Consider the following 15,623-nt stretch of genomic DNA (forward strand, 5'->3'; position numbering starts at 1 on the left):
ATATGTTTTTGGTGTTGATTTTGCTTACTATTTTGGGTGTGGTATTTGTATGACTCTTGTTTCATATTCGTTTACTTACAGTTTTTAGCTTTTAAACATTGTCTTTTAATTATGTATGCCACACCCTAGGTCTTTTTATGAAGAAAGGTGGGACAAACAAACAAACAAACAAACAAACAAACAAATATTGTGTAGAACTTTTATTAAACCAGCTGGAAGAAGAGCAATATGTCAATAATTCTGAAGCCATTGCTAAAGCCACTTCCTAATGTGGAACAACTCTGGAATGCAAAACATTTAGACACATTTATTCATTTATTTTGTTATATGCTGTGAATTCACTTTTGACATACAGCAACCCTAATAGAGTTTTCAAGGTGGTGCCTCGCTTAATGATTACCTTGTTAAATGACAAATCCGACTGATGATGAGGTTTTTGCGATCGCTTTTGCGATCACAAAATGATGTTTTAATGGGCAAAATTTGCTTCCCGACGATCGGTTCTTTGCTTTGGTAACCGATTCTTTGCATTACGATGATCAAAACAGCTGATGTTCGGGATTCAAAATGGCCACCCACTGTGTAAAATGGCTCCCTGCTGTGCTTTAGGACGGATTTTTTGCTGCACAGGCATCAGAAAATGGCCGCCCTATGGAGGATCTTTGCTGGATGCTGAGGTATTTAGCCGATTGGAATGCATTGAGTGGTTTTCAATGCATTTCAATGGGCTTTTTAAATTTCGCTTGATGAGGATTTCGCTCTACAGTGATTTCGCTGGAACGGATTATCCTTGTCAAGCGAGGCACCACTGGAAGTGAGATACCAGGGGGTGCTGATAAGTATTGAGCCTTTTCCAGAAGAAAATTGAGCTAGGAAGCTATAAATTGCAGGGTGTGTTGGCCAATTTGTCTGTATTCAATGGTGCAAAAATCAGCTACCTATAATTTTAACTTATCTTTCATGTTCAGGTCCAAAGTGAACATGGCAGCACCTCCAGAAAAGTTCAGTGTGGAAGAGCATAGGACCATAATCAAGTTCCTGTTTCTGCAAGGGAAAGGTGCAAAGCAGATTCATGATGCAATGTCACAAACTATGGGTGATAGTGGCCCTTCATATGCAACAGCTAAATGTTGGGTTGTCAATTTTTAAACTGGCCATTTCAGTGTTGAAAGTGAGAAATCCAGTGGAAGGCCTATTTCTGTTTCTGTGCCTGCAAATGTGAAAGCCGTCCATGACATGATCTTGGAGGATCGTCGAATATCAGCCAAAGGTATTGCTATATATCTGAGAATATATCGCGAGAGAGTTAGTGCCATTATCCAAAATGGCTTGGAAATGAAAAAGCTAGCAGCAAAGTGGATCCCCAAACTTTTGACAACTGAACAAGAGAGGAAATGTGTGGAGTCATCGGTGGCTGTTTTGGAACATTTGCAAGAAATGAGTCAGATTTCCTGGACAAACTCGTCACTGGTGATGAGACATGAATCACCTGTTATGATCCTGAGACAAAGGAACAGCCTAAGGAATGGAGGCACAGTGGTTCCCCCAGGCCAAAGACCTTCCAAGTGCAAAGGTTGGTGCAGAAGCAAATGGCAACAGTTTTTTGGGGATAAGAACCTCCAACAGGGTTCTATCATCAATGCAAAATATTACTATGCTTTATTGATGAAGTTGAGTCAAAACATCAAGGAAAAACGTCGAGGAAAGCTCTCCAAAGGTGTCATCCTGTTGCATGACAACACCTCATCACACACTGCAGGTGAAACAATGACAAAAGTGACCTCCTTATGCTTTCAGGTGATACCTCATCCACCCTATTCTCCTGACCTGGCTCCTCCTGACTATTATCTGTTCCCCAAACTCAAAAAACACCTAAAGGGACAATGATTTGGGAGTGTTCTGGAGGCAACTAATGCTGCAAATGAGTGGTTACACCAGCAGTCAGAAGAATTTTATTTGCAGGGGCTTAAGAAGCTGCAGGACAGATGTCGCAAGTGCATTGACTTCCTGGGGGAGTATGTAGAATAGTGTGGCAGTTGCAGCTTCCTAGCTCATTTTTTTCTGGGAAAGGCTCAGTACTTATCAGCACCCCCTTGTAGCTGAATAGTTTCACCATTTCCACCCTCCACTGCATCCCCATGCCTGTTGCCTGAGTCCTCTCCTGATCCACTGACGCCACACTGGCTCTCACTTGCGTTTATATTCCACCTTCTCTTCAATGAGCTTAAATGGGCATACACAGCTCTTTGCCACCCCATTCTTTACAACACTCTTATGAGGTGGCTTGGGCTGGAAAAGAGTATTTCAAGGTCACTTTGTGCGCTTCATGGAACAGTGAGGGATAGAATGTGGGTCTTCCAAGTCTCCATTCACATCCCTAATCACTACACCATGGTGGCTTCCAAAATATGAGCCAGTTTGATACTTAATGTTTGCAGATCATCTGGAATTCGGCTTTGCAGAAATAAACTTGTCTTGCTGCCTGCCATTTCTCATGTTGCTGGTCCAGCCGTGTACGTGCACAGAAGTAAGTCTATTCAGTGGAGCTTGCTCTCAGGGAAATAGTCTTTGCTTAATCTATAGCTTTCTTAGAGTGTGTTAAGGCACTTCTAGTATGGGATAATAACTTTTTAGCACAGTAACACTTTCCAGACAAATAAAGAGGTTTCTAAGAGCAACAACAAAAAAAAGTTTTTGAAAATGTTATAAAGCATAGCCCTATTAATACGACCTGTGTTCCAGAAGTAAGAAAGTAGCCTTTCTTCTGTCTCCGTCTCTCTTTAAACTTTATTTATAGCCTTGCAAAATACTTGCATTCACATAACCTGCCTTTGCAGACTTGCCAGAAGATTAATGATATCACAGTGTTCTTGAGAACAGAAATGTGTCTACCACAGTGTGGAATAATCTCTCCTTTCACACATTCAAAGTGAGATGAGGCCTACTTTAAAAAGCAAGGACAATGTGTCACGCAGAGTTGGCTTACTGACATACCACGTAGCTGTCCTGAATCACAAATTGCTTGTGCATGAAGTACTCTGTTCTACCTTTAAAAAAAAAAAAATGTAAGCCTTAGTCAATATAGTTCAGTGTGTTCTGAGCTGTCAGTAATTTGAAATAGTGACTTTGAGGAGGCCTTGGCTTTTTCATATGATCTGTTGCAGAAAAGGTGTAAGCAGGTGCCACAGAATGCGCCACATCCCACAGTTTGTTGCTATTTAGCATTTTGTCTCCAGGGCTTTTTTTTATTATTTATTTATTTATTTATTTATTTATTTATTTATTTATTTATTTATTTATTTATTTATTTATTTATTTATTTATTTATTTATTTATTTATTTATTTATTTATTTATTTATTTACAATTATATCCTGCCTGACTTAATGGGACCACTACTCTGGGTGGTCCCTATACTCTAATGTAAACACTAACATCCCCCAACATTCCTCTACATAATAAGTAGAGAGTATGCCCAAACTCATAAAGTTGGGGGGGGGGCAGGTATACATCTTGAAGAGAGAATATCTTTAAATGCCAAGGATATTGGCAAATCTTTGGGTCCGAGTCTCAAGCTCAAGTCCAAGCCTTTGGTACCAAGCCCTCAATCCGAGCCTGAGTCCTTGGGACCAAGTCCCAAGTCTCAAATTCCAATTCAAGTCCCTATTAAAAACAAGCATTTTTTTCTCTGTAAAAAAAAAAAAGGGAAGGGTGGGTTCCAAGTCAAGTCCAAGTCATTAATAAAAATCCGAGTTGGATCTGAGTTGAGTCAAGTCTGACTTAATGGCAAGTTCCATGACTCAAGTCCCCATCCCTGTTAAAGGCTTCCCTAAATAGTAAAGTTGTTAACTGCCTTTTAAAATTCTGGAGGGAGGAGGCCTGCCAGATCACTAATGGAAGGCCATTCAAAAGTGTGTGGGGTGACTACCAAGAAAGGAGAAAGGTTGTATCATAATAAAGAGGTGCGTATTTTGCAATCATTTTCCTTCTCTACACTGAGATCAGAAGTGACCATTAACCAAAGGACAGGGACTCTTTTCTGTTAATGCATTTTACCATTAAAATGCCCCTCTCTTTTTGTTAAAGAGGGTTGTGAGAAGATATAACAGATTGGTAGACACTGCAATCTTTTTAGATTTCATCTTCCCCAACCCAACCTTTGACTTTTGGAAGTGGGAGTTGAATGCATGGCTGTCTGACTCTTTGTGGGGCACTTACAACCAAAAAAGAGGACATCCATTGTCAGAAAGGAGAACAACAGAGGACATTGATTTCCATAAAATTGCATGTGTGTATGCTGTCTACAAACATAAGGTTAAAAATTACTTTTTAAAAATTCAGCAGAATAAAATATTCTGGGGAAGACAGGCCCCACTGACCTGTGTGCCTACTGAGTCTCATGTCCAGCTGTTTACTGTGGAAGGGTAACCTCACAATCACAGTTGATGGTGATGATGATGATGATTGGTCCTTACTCTTTAAGTGTTATGCACAGGACGGTCCTTCAAATGAATAATGCTTTCAAAGGGAGGATTGTCCTCTGGCAGCTCTTCAAATGGAGGACTAGCTTCCCTAAAAGAGGATGTGTGGCCACCCTATAATATACATGCAAGTCGTATGCCAGCCTGCTGCTTTCCTTCTGTGCCCAGTCCCCATAGCTACAAGCAGTTGCTGTTGCTAGAGGTGTTTGTTCAGTGATCATCGGATAGTGAGGAGTCTTTTATGATACAAGCATGGGAAGATAGCTGTTATTTTTGATGTGATAGTAGCAGCGTTCCAGGAGTATTGGAACCTTTTCACCTGGGACATCATGTTGGAAGGTGTGAGAAAAATCGTTGACCACTGATGGTCTGGGGGAATGTTCTGACCACATATGCACAGCTCTGTGTGAAAAACGATGAGGACGTCATCATCAGCAGCAAATCACAAGTGATTAAAGACTTATTTTGGAAAATCCATTGCATTGTACACAGGGCACTTACATGCCCAAATTGCTTTTAATCAACAGCCATTTGCCACTGATGATGACACCATCCCCACTGCACATGCAGAGCTGTGGTAGCAGGATTCCAGCTTTTGTAGCTCTTCGAAGAAACAGAAGTTAGTCTTGATTATTCATAAGATCTTTGTAGACGTCTGAATGGCCACACACAACATATAAACCATCTATCATCCCTTTTGGATGCTTAGCAAATGCATCTGGTTAGAATCTGCAGAGTCTGAATCCAGTTTATGGAAGTTGTAGTCCAAAAATGAAACTTTGTCAAGCTCTGACATTCTGCCTAAATCCTCCCAAACATCTGTTAGTGTACACTGTTAGCTATGGCTGTGGAAATCTACATTTTGGAGGCTCAAATTAAAACATGAAGAAATAATTCACCCAAACACTTTTTAGTCTTATTTTTCAACATATCAAGATATGGCAAGCTTCCAATGAGCTGTGTGGATGCTAAATTTAATATCCTAGAGGGGAGTGAAAAGCTGAGGTTTGGAAATGTATACAGAAAAAGGTTCTTGTTAACTGGGATCATATGTCTCCTGAGCCTTTGTGGTTATCAAGGTATCCTTACCCACCAGGTAATCAAAGAAGCATTGGCTGATGTCAACATTACTGCAGGCACATTCCACGTGAAACTGTGACAGTGCAATTTAACTTGGGACATACCTACATAGCTGTATTGCTTTTATCTCATGCTGACTGTGATGCCTTTCCTTGAAGAAGTCTGAAATTTACATCTTTGAAGGATGTTGAAAATAATATTTTCAGCCTCACATCAGAAAATGATAGTACCCAAGGTTCTTTGAGATGTTGTTGTTGTTGTTTAGTCATTTAGTCATGTCCAACTCTTTGTGACCCCCTGGACCAGAGCACACCAGGCCCTCCTGGGTCAAATTCATGTTGGTAGCATCGGTGACACTGACCAACCATCTCATCCTCTGTCGTCCCCTTATCTTCTTGGCCTTCACACTTTTCCAACATCAGGGTCTTTTCCAGGGAGTCTTCTCTTCTCATGAGATGGCCAAAGTATTGGAGCCTTAGCTTCAGGATTTGTCCTTCCAGTGAGCATTCAGGGTTGATATGCTTCAGAATGGATAGGTTTGTTCTCCTTGCAGTCCAGGGGACTCTCAAGAGTCTCCTCCAGCACCACAACTCAAAAGCATCAATTCTTCAGTGGTCAGCCTTCTTTATGGTCCAGCTCTTACTTTCATACATTGCTACTGGAAAAACCATAATTTTGACTATGCGGACTTTTGTCAGCAAGGTGATGTCTCTGCTTTTTAAGATGCTGTCTAGGTTTGTCATTGCTTTCCTCCCAAGAAGCAGGTGCATTTTAATTTCATGGCTGCTGTCACCATCTGCAGTGATCATGGAGCCCAGGTAAACAAAATCTGTCACTGCCTCCATATCTTCCCCTCCTACTGTATTTGCCAGGAGGTGATGGGGCCAGTGGCCATGGTCTTAGTTTTTTTTATGTTGAGCTTCAGACCATTTTTTGCACTCTCCTCTTTCACCCTCATTAAGAGGGTCTTTAAGTCCTCCTCACATTCTGCCATTAAAGTGGTATCATCTGCATATCTGAGGTTGTTGATATTTCTTCCGGCAATCTTAATTCCAGTTTGGGATTCCTCCAGTCCAGCCTTTCACATGATGTATTCAGCATATAAGTAAAATAAGCCATAGTTTGTTGTGGTCCACACAGTCAAAGGCTTTTGCGTAGTCAATGAAGCAGAAGTAGATGTTTTTCTGGAATTTTCTGGCTTTCTCCATAATCCAGTGCATGTTGGCAATTTGGTCTCTAGTTCCTCTGCCCCTTCGAAATCCAGCTTGTATTTCTGGGAGTTCTCGGTCCACATACTGCTGAAGCCTCCCTTGGATTATTTTGAGCATAACTTTGCTAGCTTGTGAAATGAGTGCAATTGTATGGTAGTTGGAGCATTGTTTGGCACTGGCCTTCTTTGGCATTGGAATGTTGACTGATCTTTTCCAATCTTCTGGCCACTGTTGAGTTTTTCCAAACTTGCTGGCATATTGAGTGTAGCACCTTAACAGCGTCATCTTTTAAGATTTTAAATAGTTCGACTTGAATGCCATCCACTGGCCTTGTTGTTAGCCGTGCTTTCTAAGGCCCACTTGACTTCACTCTTCAGGATGTCTGACTCAGGTGCAGCAACCACACTATCTGGGTTGTCTGGGACATCCAGATCTTTCTGGTATAATTCCTCTGTGTATTCTTGACACCTCTTCTTGATGTCTTCTGCTTCTGTTAGGTTCCTCCCATTTTTGTGCTTTATCATGTCCTTTTTTATCATGTCCAATGGGAGTGAGAGTGGTCCGATGGTGACTGACCTCAAGTCGGTCCCCTTCTCATGGTCGGATCACCACCTAATAAAATGTACCATCAAGATGGCTCTCCCCCCTCGCAGGGAGCAGGGACCTATTGTTATGGTCCACCCTCGAAGGCTACTGGATCCGATTGGATTCCAGGATGTCATGAGAGGGGTTACGGCTGACCTGGCTGGTGCTCCTGTCGAGGCTCTGGTCGACGCCTGGTTCACAGCCGCGGCTAGTGCCGTAGACACGATCGCGCCTAAACGCCCTCTCAGCCGCAGAGATTGCCCGGCACCCTGGTTTAACCAGGATCTCCGGACGTCGAAGCGGGTCAGGAGACGGCTAGAGCGCAAATGGAGAAAGGACCCGACGGTTTTTAATCGCATAGCTGTTAAGGTCGCTACTAACCTTTACCAGGCCAAGGTAAAGGCTGCCAGTCGAACATACCTCGCTAACCGGATAAGCGAGGCGTCTAATCAGCAGGCGGAATTATTCCGTATAGTACGTGACCTATCCGGAATTGGCCTGGGTGATAGGCCTCCCCCTAGTTTTACACCGGACCAATTTGCAGCATTTTTTAAATCTAAAGTGGAGGCCATCCGCCGGGACCTCTCCCCTTTTTTGAATACAGTGAGTCGAGCTGAGATGTCCAGCGCTCCGTCTTGTCCGGTGATTTTTCACTCCTTTCAGCCTGTTTCATCCGACACTGTGGCCAGGACGCTTGATTGCTGCCGTGCCTCCACCTCCTCTTTGGACCCTTGCCCGGCCTGGCTAATCAAGGCAGCCAGGCCTTCAACAACGGAATGGGCTACTGTAATAATTAATGGGTCTTTCCTTGAGGGCAGATTTCCCTCTGCCCTCAAGGATACACTCATTAGGCCCATAAGAAAGAAACCTAGTTTGGCGGCGGACGAAATTGGCAATTATAGGCCCGTCGCCAATGTTTCTTTCTTAAGCAAGGTAGTCGAGAGGGTGGTGGCCGATCAGCTTCAGGCGTTCCTGGATGACACAGATGCCCTGGATCCATTCCAATCGGGCTTCAGGCCGCGCCATGGAACAGAGACGGCATTGGTCGCCCTGTGTGATGACCTGTTGAGGGAGGCCGACAGAGGCAAAATGTCTCTGCTGGTCCTCCTCGATATCTCAGCGGCCTTCGATACCATTGACCACGGTATCCTCCTGGGGAGGCTCACCGAGTTGGGAATAGGTGGCCGGGCATTTGCCTGGCTCCGTTCCTTCTTGGAGGACCGTCCCCAGAGAGTACAGCTTGGGGAGAATGTCTCGGCCCCGTGGAGCCTCAATTGTGGGGTTCCACAGGGGTCGATCATCTCCCCAATGCTGTTTAACATCTATATGAGGCCGCTGGGGGGGTCATCAGGGGGTGTGGAGCCCTGTGCCATCAATATGCGGATGACACACAGCTCTACATCTCCTTTTCTCCAACTACAGGAGATGCCGTTCTGTCCCTTCAGCGCTGCCTGGAGACCGTTCGGGAATGGATGCAGGAGAATGGGCTGAGGCTGAACCCGGACAAGACGGAGGTACTGAGGGTGGGCGCTCCCACAGTTGGGGATTTGGGAAACTCCCTCATTTTTGGGGGAGTGACCCTGCCTGCCAGCAATGGGGTTCGCAGCTTGGGGATTCATCTGGACCCGGCACTCACTATGGAAACCCAGGTGGCGTCCGTGGTCCGCACCGCATTTTTCCATCTTCGGCGGATAGCCCAGCTGCGACCCTACCTTGATGTGGGGGCTCTCAACACTTTGGTACGTGCGCTTGTAATCTCAAGATTAGACCACTGCAATGCGCTCTACGTGGGGCTACCTTTGAGGCTGCTGCGGAAACTACAGGTGGTGCAGAATGCTGCGGCCAGATTACTCAGTGGAGTGAGAAGATACCAACATATCTCGCCCACTTTGGCCGCATTGCATTGGCTGCCCATCCGATTCCACATCGACTTCAAAGTGTTGATGCTTACTTACAAAGCCCTAAACGGTTTAGGACCTCAATATTTGGTGGAACGCCTTCTCCCACCTAGATCTACCCGTGTCACCCGTGCAAGCCAGGAGGTGAGGCTGAGGAGCCTGACGCCGAGAGAGGCCCGGAAGGAAAAGACCAGAAATCGGGCCTTCTCGGCGGTGGCTCCTCGCCTCTGGAACAACTTACCTCCTGAGATTCGCGCGGCTCCCTCGCTGGGCATTTTTAAGAAACAATTGAAAACACTGATGTATAGGCAGGCTTTCCCAACAGATAATCCCTGATGATTTTTCTTTTATATTCTTTGATTTCCATTTTTGTCTATTTGTAATGTTTTTAATAATTTTATTGTTGCTCCAATTGTAAGCCGCCTAGAGTGGTCTAGTATGACCAGATAGGCGGGATAGAAATAAAATAAATAAATAAATAAATAAATAAATAATTTTTTTCCACAAAATGTTCCTTTAATATCTACAGTTTTCTTGAACAGATCTCTGGTTTTATCCTTTCTATTGTTTTCCTCTATTTCTTTGTACTGTTCATCTAAGAAGGCCCTCTTGTCTCTCCTTGCTATTCTTTGGAAGTCTGCATTCCATTTTCTGTAACTTTCCCTATCTCCCTTGCATTTTGTTTCTCTTCTGTACTATTAGTAAAGCCTCATTGGACAGCCATTTTGCTTTCTTGCATTTCCTTTTCTTTGGGATGGTTTTTGTTGTTGCCTTCTGTACAATGTTATGAACCTCCATCCATAGTTCTTCAGGCATTCTGTCCACCTCTTTGAGGTGAGGCTACCATTCTTAAGCCAATTTAAAATTACTGTTTAGAAATGGCCTTGTTATTTTTGGTATTCCTTTATGGTGCTTCTAAGAAGAACAGAAACCACTGGGACACACTGAGGAGACTTTAGACTACAATAATCCTGGTAACTACCCACACGCCCTATATATATGCACACACACACACACACACACACACACACACACACACACACACACACACACACACACACACACACACACATATCTATGTTATGAGAAAGCTTCATGTCCTGTCTGCTTGCACGAATTATCCAGCTAGCTGCTAATGTCTTCCCTCAGAGATATCAAGAACTGAAAATGAATGGCAGACCTGCATAAATGCTGCCCACCCAGCACCACAAGCAGAATACAGCCTAAAATTCACATACCAATCATATATAGTACTTCTTGGGAACACAACAAATCTCCTGTTTTCCTTGCCTTTATAATTATGTGCGGTCAAGTTGCTTCCATGACCTTCATGGGTTTCCTAAGCCTGAAGTACTCAGAAATGGTTCCACAGTCCTTCTTTCTTTCTGGTGGCATTCTGGGACTGTGCCGCTTGCTCAAGACTGCACAGATGGCAGGGCAAGGAGCCCTGTACACTCTGGATGGTCTCAGCTGGCCCTTTTCCCCAAGAGGCATTGTGGCAAGTTGAGCTCCTAGTCCCTGACTCTGCAACCCTCTAGCTCCTGAGCTATGCCAGGACCAACAATGCCTGCCTGGAACTACAAAGATCGGATGGCTGTTCTTTGATAGGTCGCAAACAAGTTGAGCAGACCAGCCGTGCTGCTTCATAGTGTCAGCACCACCACCAACAAAAAAACCACACCTTCCCATACATAAATAGGATGTTACTTGATGGATGGTAACATTTGCTTAAACTTTCAGATTTGTATCTTTGGCAGCATAACTGCCTGGCCTATGCCAGGTCCAAAATAGATCTGAAGCAGACGTATCTTGGGTTTCTGCCTGAGGACTACTTGCTGTGGTTGGCTGCCAGAACCACAGTAGGATGGAGAAGAAGCTGGAAGATCCCAGCAGCAGCCAGAACAGAACATTTCCCTTTGACAATTGTCATTTGAATTACATTTTTAAACAGCCACCAGTCCTATTGTACTTCCACAGTTTTAGCTAAAATGCATGCATTGGTTTGCGACCCCACCCCCACCCCCAATATGTAACTTTCATGGCTGCCAGTAAATGCTTGTAACCTTGGCCACCTCAGTGTTCAAAACAAAGCGGGGAAGGGTGACCCCTGTACACCTATCAATTCTGTATCATCTCATGTTTGAACTCCATTTGAACAGCAACCGATGTGTGTCTGAAATAACAGGTTCCTAAAAGTGACACTTTTGACATTATTTATGGCTCTGACAGCTGTTCATGGTTGTTTACTTTTAGAGTAAGCATGGCAAAGAGGCTTCTACTCCAGAGTCTAATATCAGACCCCAAAGCTAGTGAGGCATTTACAATTAAGTAATGATGTCCCATTAGCTATTTGGCTGTTATACATTTTACCACAGAATTGTTTTCTAAGCTGCCTCCTCATATGCACACTTGTGATAAATTTTATCAGTGCTCAGCTGGGCAATGTTATACTCTGCAGCTGCATAGTGGCTTTTTATCTACGTTGGCACCCCCCAAAAAACCAGCGTCTCCCTGACTTAATTTATATTGTGGCATTTCTGTCAGTAGATGTAAAGTCAGCAGTTTGCATTCCCAGAGGAAGTTTACAAGAAGGCAGGAGCTTAGCTGCAGAATAAAAGAAAGATGGGATAAAAGTAATACAAATTGTAATTAAGAAGTATTAGCAGCTATCTACTGCTAAACAACAAATAAAATGTAGTGTTTGTTTTCTTGCCAGTCTATTTGTCAAATTTTCCATATTACATATTTATTTTAGCAGCGTTGGTGGCAATGCTGTTCATGCGTTTGGAAGAGTGTCTGGACTATTGTTTCCATATTATTTCTCCCTGTTTTAAATAAAAATGTATCAAGGTTAAGACTTGATATGAAAAGAACTGCTGACATGAACAGATAACAGAAGTGCAATTCCATCCACTGAAATTTAAATCAGCTTTGTGTCTGGCTATATTTGATTGTATACTTCATTGTGTTGGCTTTTGCTAAGTAATTGTAATATTGTTTGGATATTTTAAATATATATATTTAAAGCAATTTATCAGTTCAACATGTGATTTTAGCTTTTGTGGCATGAAGGGTCACAAGGTGTTGCTTCTTGTAAAAATGGTTGATAGCAAAGTAAAGTGTAATGTAACACACTGTAATGTATCCCATCTGATATTTTCTAGAGAGTATCCTCCTTGGACAAATGGCAGGAGTTTTGAGATAGTTGATTCTAGGCCTAGAGGCGTAACAAGAAGCATCATCTTAATTGATGGTAGCTAATTTTTGTAGAAAAAGGAGCTACACTTTTGTAGTTAGGGCTGGTGGGGATTTGAAGTACATTATGGTCTCAGCAAGCTGGCAAGATACAAGTAAATCATTACTATCATCACATGTCATCAAGCCAGTTCTGACATGTAGCAACCCTTTCCAGGGTTTTTCAGATGGAGACTACTCAGGATTCCCTTCTTCTTGGGGCACCCTGGGACTGTGCAGCTTGCCAAAGCCACACAGGCTGTCTCTACTTGGAGGAGGCGCAGTATTATTGTGAGTAAATAGATAACTCAATAAATGAACTCCGAACCAAGTGGAAATAGCACTGGACACATGCTGCCAACCTGCACCCTCATTAATATCTTCTCAGCTTTTACATTTCTAACGGCATAGATTATTTAAGTATCACCAAATGATACAGACCCCATAAAAACTTCCTTAAAGTTCCTATTATGTGGGAGAAGAGAACTAAAAACAACCTATTACAGTTCGACTATGCTGAGATTCTGCCATGAGTGATTGTCCCATTATACTTAAGCAGAAAAGAATTGTCTTCAAGACTGAAGGTTGGGTCTTACTCTGAGTCTCATTAGGGCTTATAATGAAAGACAAATAACTTTCCTTGGACAAAATAATGGGAAGTGTCTTTAACAACCCTTAGGGAAAAGGAGCCATCTTTCAATTGTAGGGTGCTTCTTTTTAGAAGCCACTTTCAGAGCTTGGGAAAGCTACTGTTTTGAAAAGCTGCTCCGACAATGCAACCAATTACCTAGAGAGGTGGTGAGCGCTCCAACACTGGAGGCATTCAAGAGAAAAGCAGACAACCTCATATCTGCCGTGATTTGTATTCCTGCACTGAGCAGGGTGTTGGACTCGATGGCCTTATAAGCCCCTTCCAATGTAATGATTCTATGATTCTATCAATCGGCTGCTGTGGTTTTCCCTGCACAAATACCTGTGGCAATACAGGGTGTCAAGGGCAGGACCAGCAGTGTGTCTCTGGTGTGCCCTTCCCCTTGTATGGAGATGGGTCAGAATTTCATTTCAGTTTGCTTTTGATAAGGATTGACCAGCATTTGCAATCATCTTCATACATGGGTGCAAAAAATTCAGATTTGTAAAAATTAAATTGTGGGCAAAACTGACAAATGCTGTACTTCAAATCAGGCACACCACTTGGAATGCTTAATTCTCTGAAGTCTCGATTTCAGCTGTCACGGTTTCAACCTACTTTGCCACTTCTTTTTTCTTTTGTCTTTAATGTTTAGCTTATACTTTTCTGCTACTTTTTTCTTCATCTTTACCAGGTTTATAGTAGTCAGGTACACCATGACTGGAAACACCCTTCATGCTGGAAACACCTGTAGCCAGCGAATTTGATTGGGCATGATTTGTTTCCGTTCTTTCTGGAAGAACTTGTCCGACATTGCACGCACATCCATATTTAAGATGGAAAGCATTTGACATTTAAGAAATTGAACTATGGGGAAAGCAAAACTGTTGGATTTCAGCAATCCAACCAATATGACACTTATATGCATTGGCATGTATTCAATATGACTAATAAATTTTCTATCAACTGGAACCAAACTGGGAAAGCCAGTCCTGCCACAGATTGGCCAGCACACAAGAATGATGTGCGAAATTATTTGGCCGAGACTATTTCATTGAGCTAAGAAGCAATACAAAGATATAAAGATTCCTCACTTTATAGACAGTGCTGGTGTTTGTTCATGGTTAATATTTTGTATGTGTGCATTTTCACATCTGCAAGTTGTGTTTACTGGTAAGACTATAAGAACTATAAAGAAGCAGACTTAAATACATATGATATTGGTACCAAAAATGTATGTTTAACTTGGTAAATATGTCTTTAAATTCCTTACTATTTAGCCAGTCCCAAATATGTATTTACACAAGTCTATGTTCTGTGTTTACCCAAGTGATTGGAAGGGTCTCTGGGGTAAATAACATTGACTTTATATCCTTCCACGAAAGTTTATTTTTATTTGCTTTTGGAGGAAAATAAATAATTCACCTTTGTTGTATGGGGGAATGTTGCAAAGTCACTGCCTTGTGCTCCAATGTAAGGGAAGGCAGGAAATGGATCTGGACCTACAGGGACATCATGCAGGTGTAAATAAATCAGCAAGGATTTCTAGCTCCCAGTTGGTGAATAACTGCAACCACAAAATGGCTCATCCCACTTCCTAAATTATACTTCTGAACATGATGAATGTTTGGGGCCCTAAATTATACTTCTGAACGTGATTAATGTTTGGAGCAACCAGAGGTGCATTTTTGTGTTGAACTGTGAGATCTATTCAGTTCTCAAACTCAGAAACAAACTCTCATGTTCAGATGTCTACATTTCTCAGTGCCTCTCTTTAGTATCAGGTTCATTTTGGTAGGTCTCTGGGTTGAAGATAAAAATGAAGTAGATCTTGCAAACCTGAAGTCTGCACATCCCATCTCTAATGAAAGCCTCTTGAAAGCAAACACCCTGCTTGCACAGTCCTCTGTATTACTTTGAGTGCACTATAAGCTAAAGAGAATATGAGACTGCCAGTATGAGAGGTTCTTATACTGTTCCTCAAGCAATGAGTCAGGCTTTATGTGCTTAGGTTGTATCAAGACCAGCACTCTTGTCACATTTTATTTCACTGTTATCCCTCACATCCTGGGGAGGAAAAGTGTTTAGCTAGCTAGCATCAGGGGTGGGAGCATTTTTCTCCCAGATTATGTGCTTTAAAAAATGATAAACACTGGATTTCCACTGTGGCATCCATTTACACATCCCAAATATGTTTATACATGTTACCTAAGTTCTGGAGGTTGGGGGAGCCTTGAGACAGAACAGGTGATGGAACAGGATTTATACCATAATTGCCCCTAAAGTGTAACTATGGAACCCCTGAAGGAGGAAGGAGAAAGAGAATCAGACACACACATACACACAGCCATCCCTTTTGGTACCATGCAAATCAGATTTGTGAGAAAGAAAGAGGAGAGGAAGACACTTTTCTTTTGGCAGGAACATGAAAGAGAATTAAGGTGTTGATTACAATGGCTGTGGAATGCTTCATTTATTGTATATAAGGGATTGGAAAAACTAGT

This window comes from Pogona vitticeps, chromosome 2 (genome assembly GCF_051106095.1).
Source record: "Pogona vitticeps strain Pit_001003342236 chromosome 2, PviZW2.1, whole genome shotgun sequence".
Lineage (NCBI taxonomy): Eukaryota > Metazoa > Chordata > Lepidosauria > Squamata > Agamidae > Pogona > Pogona vitticeps.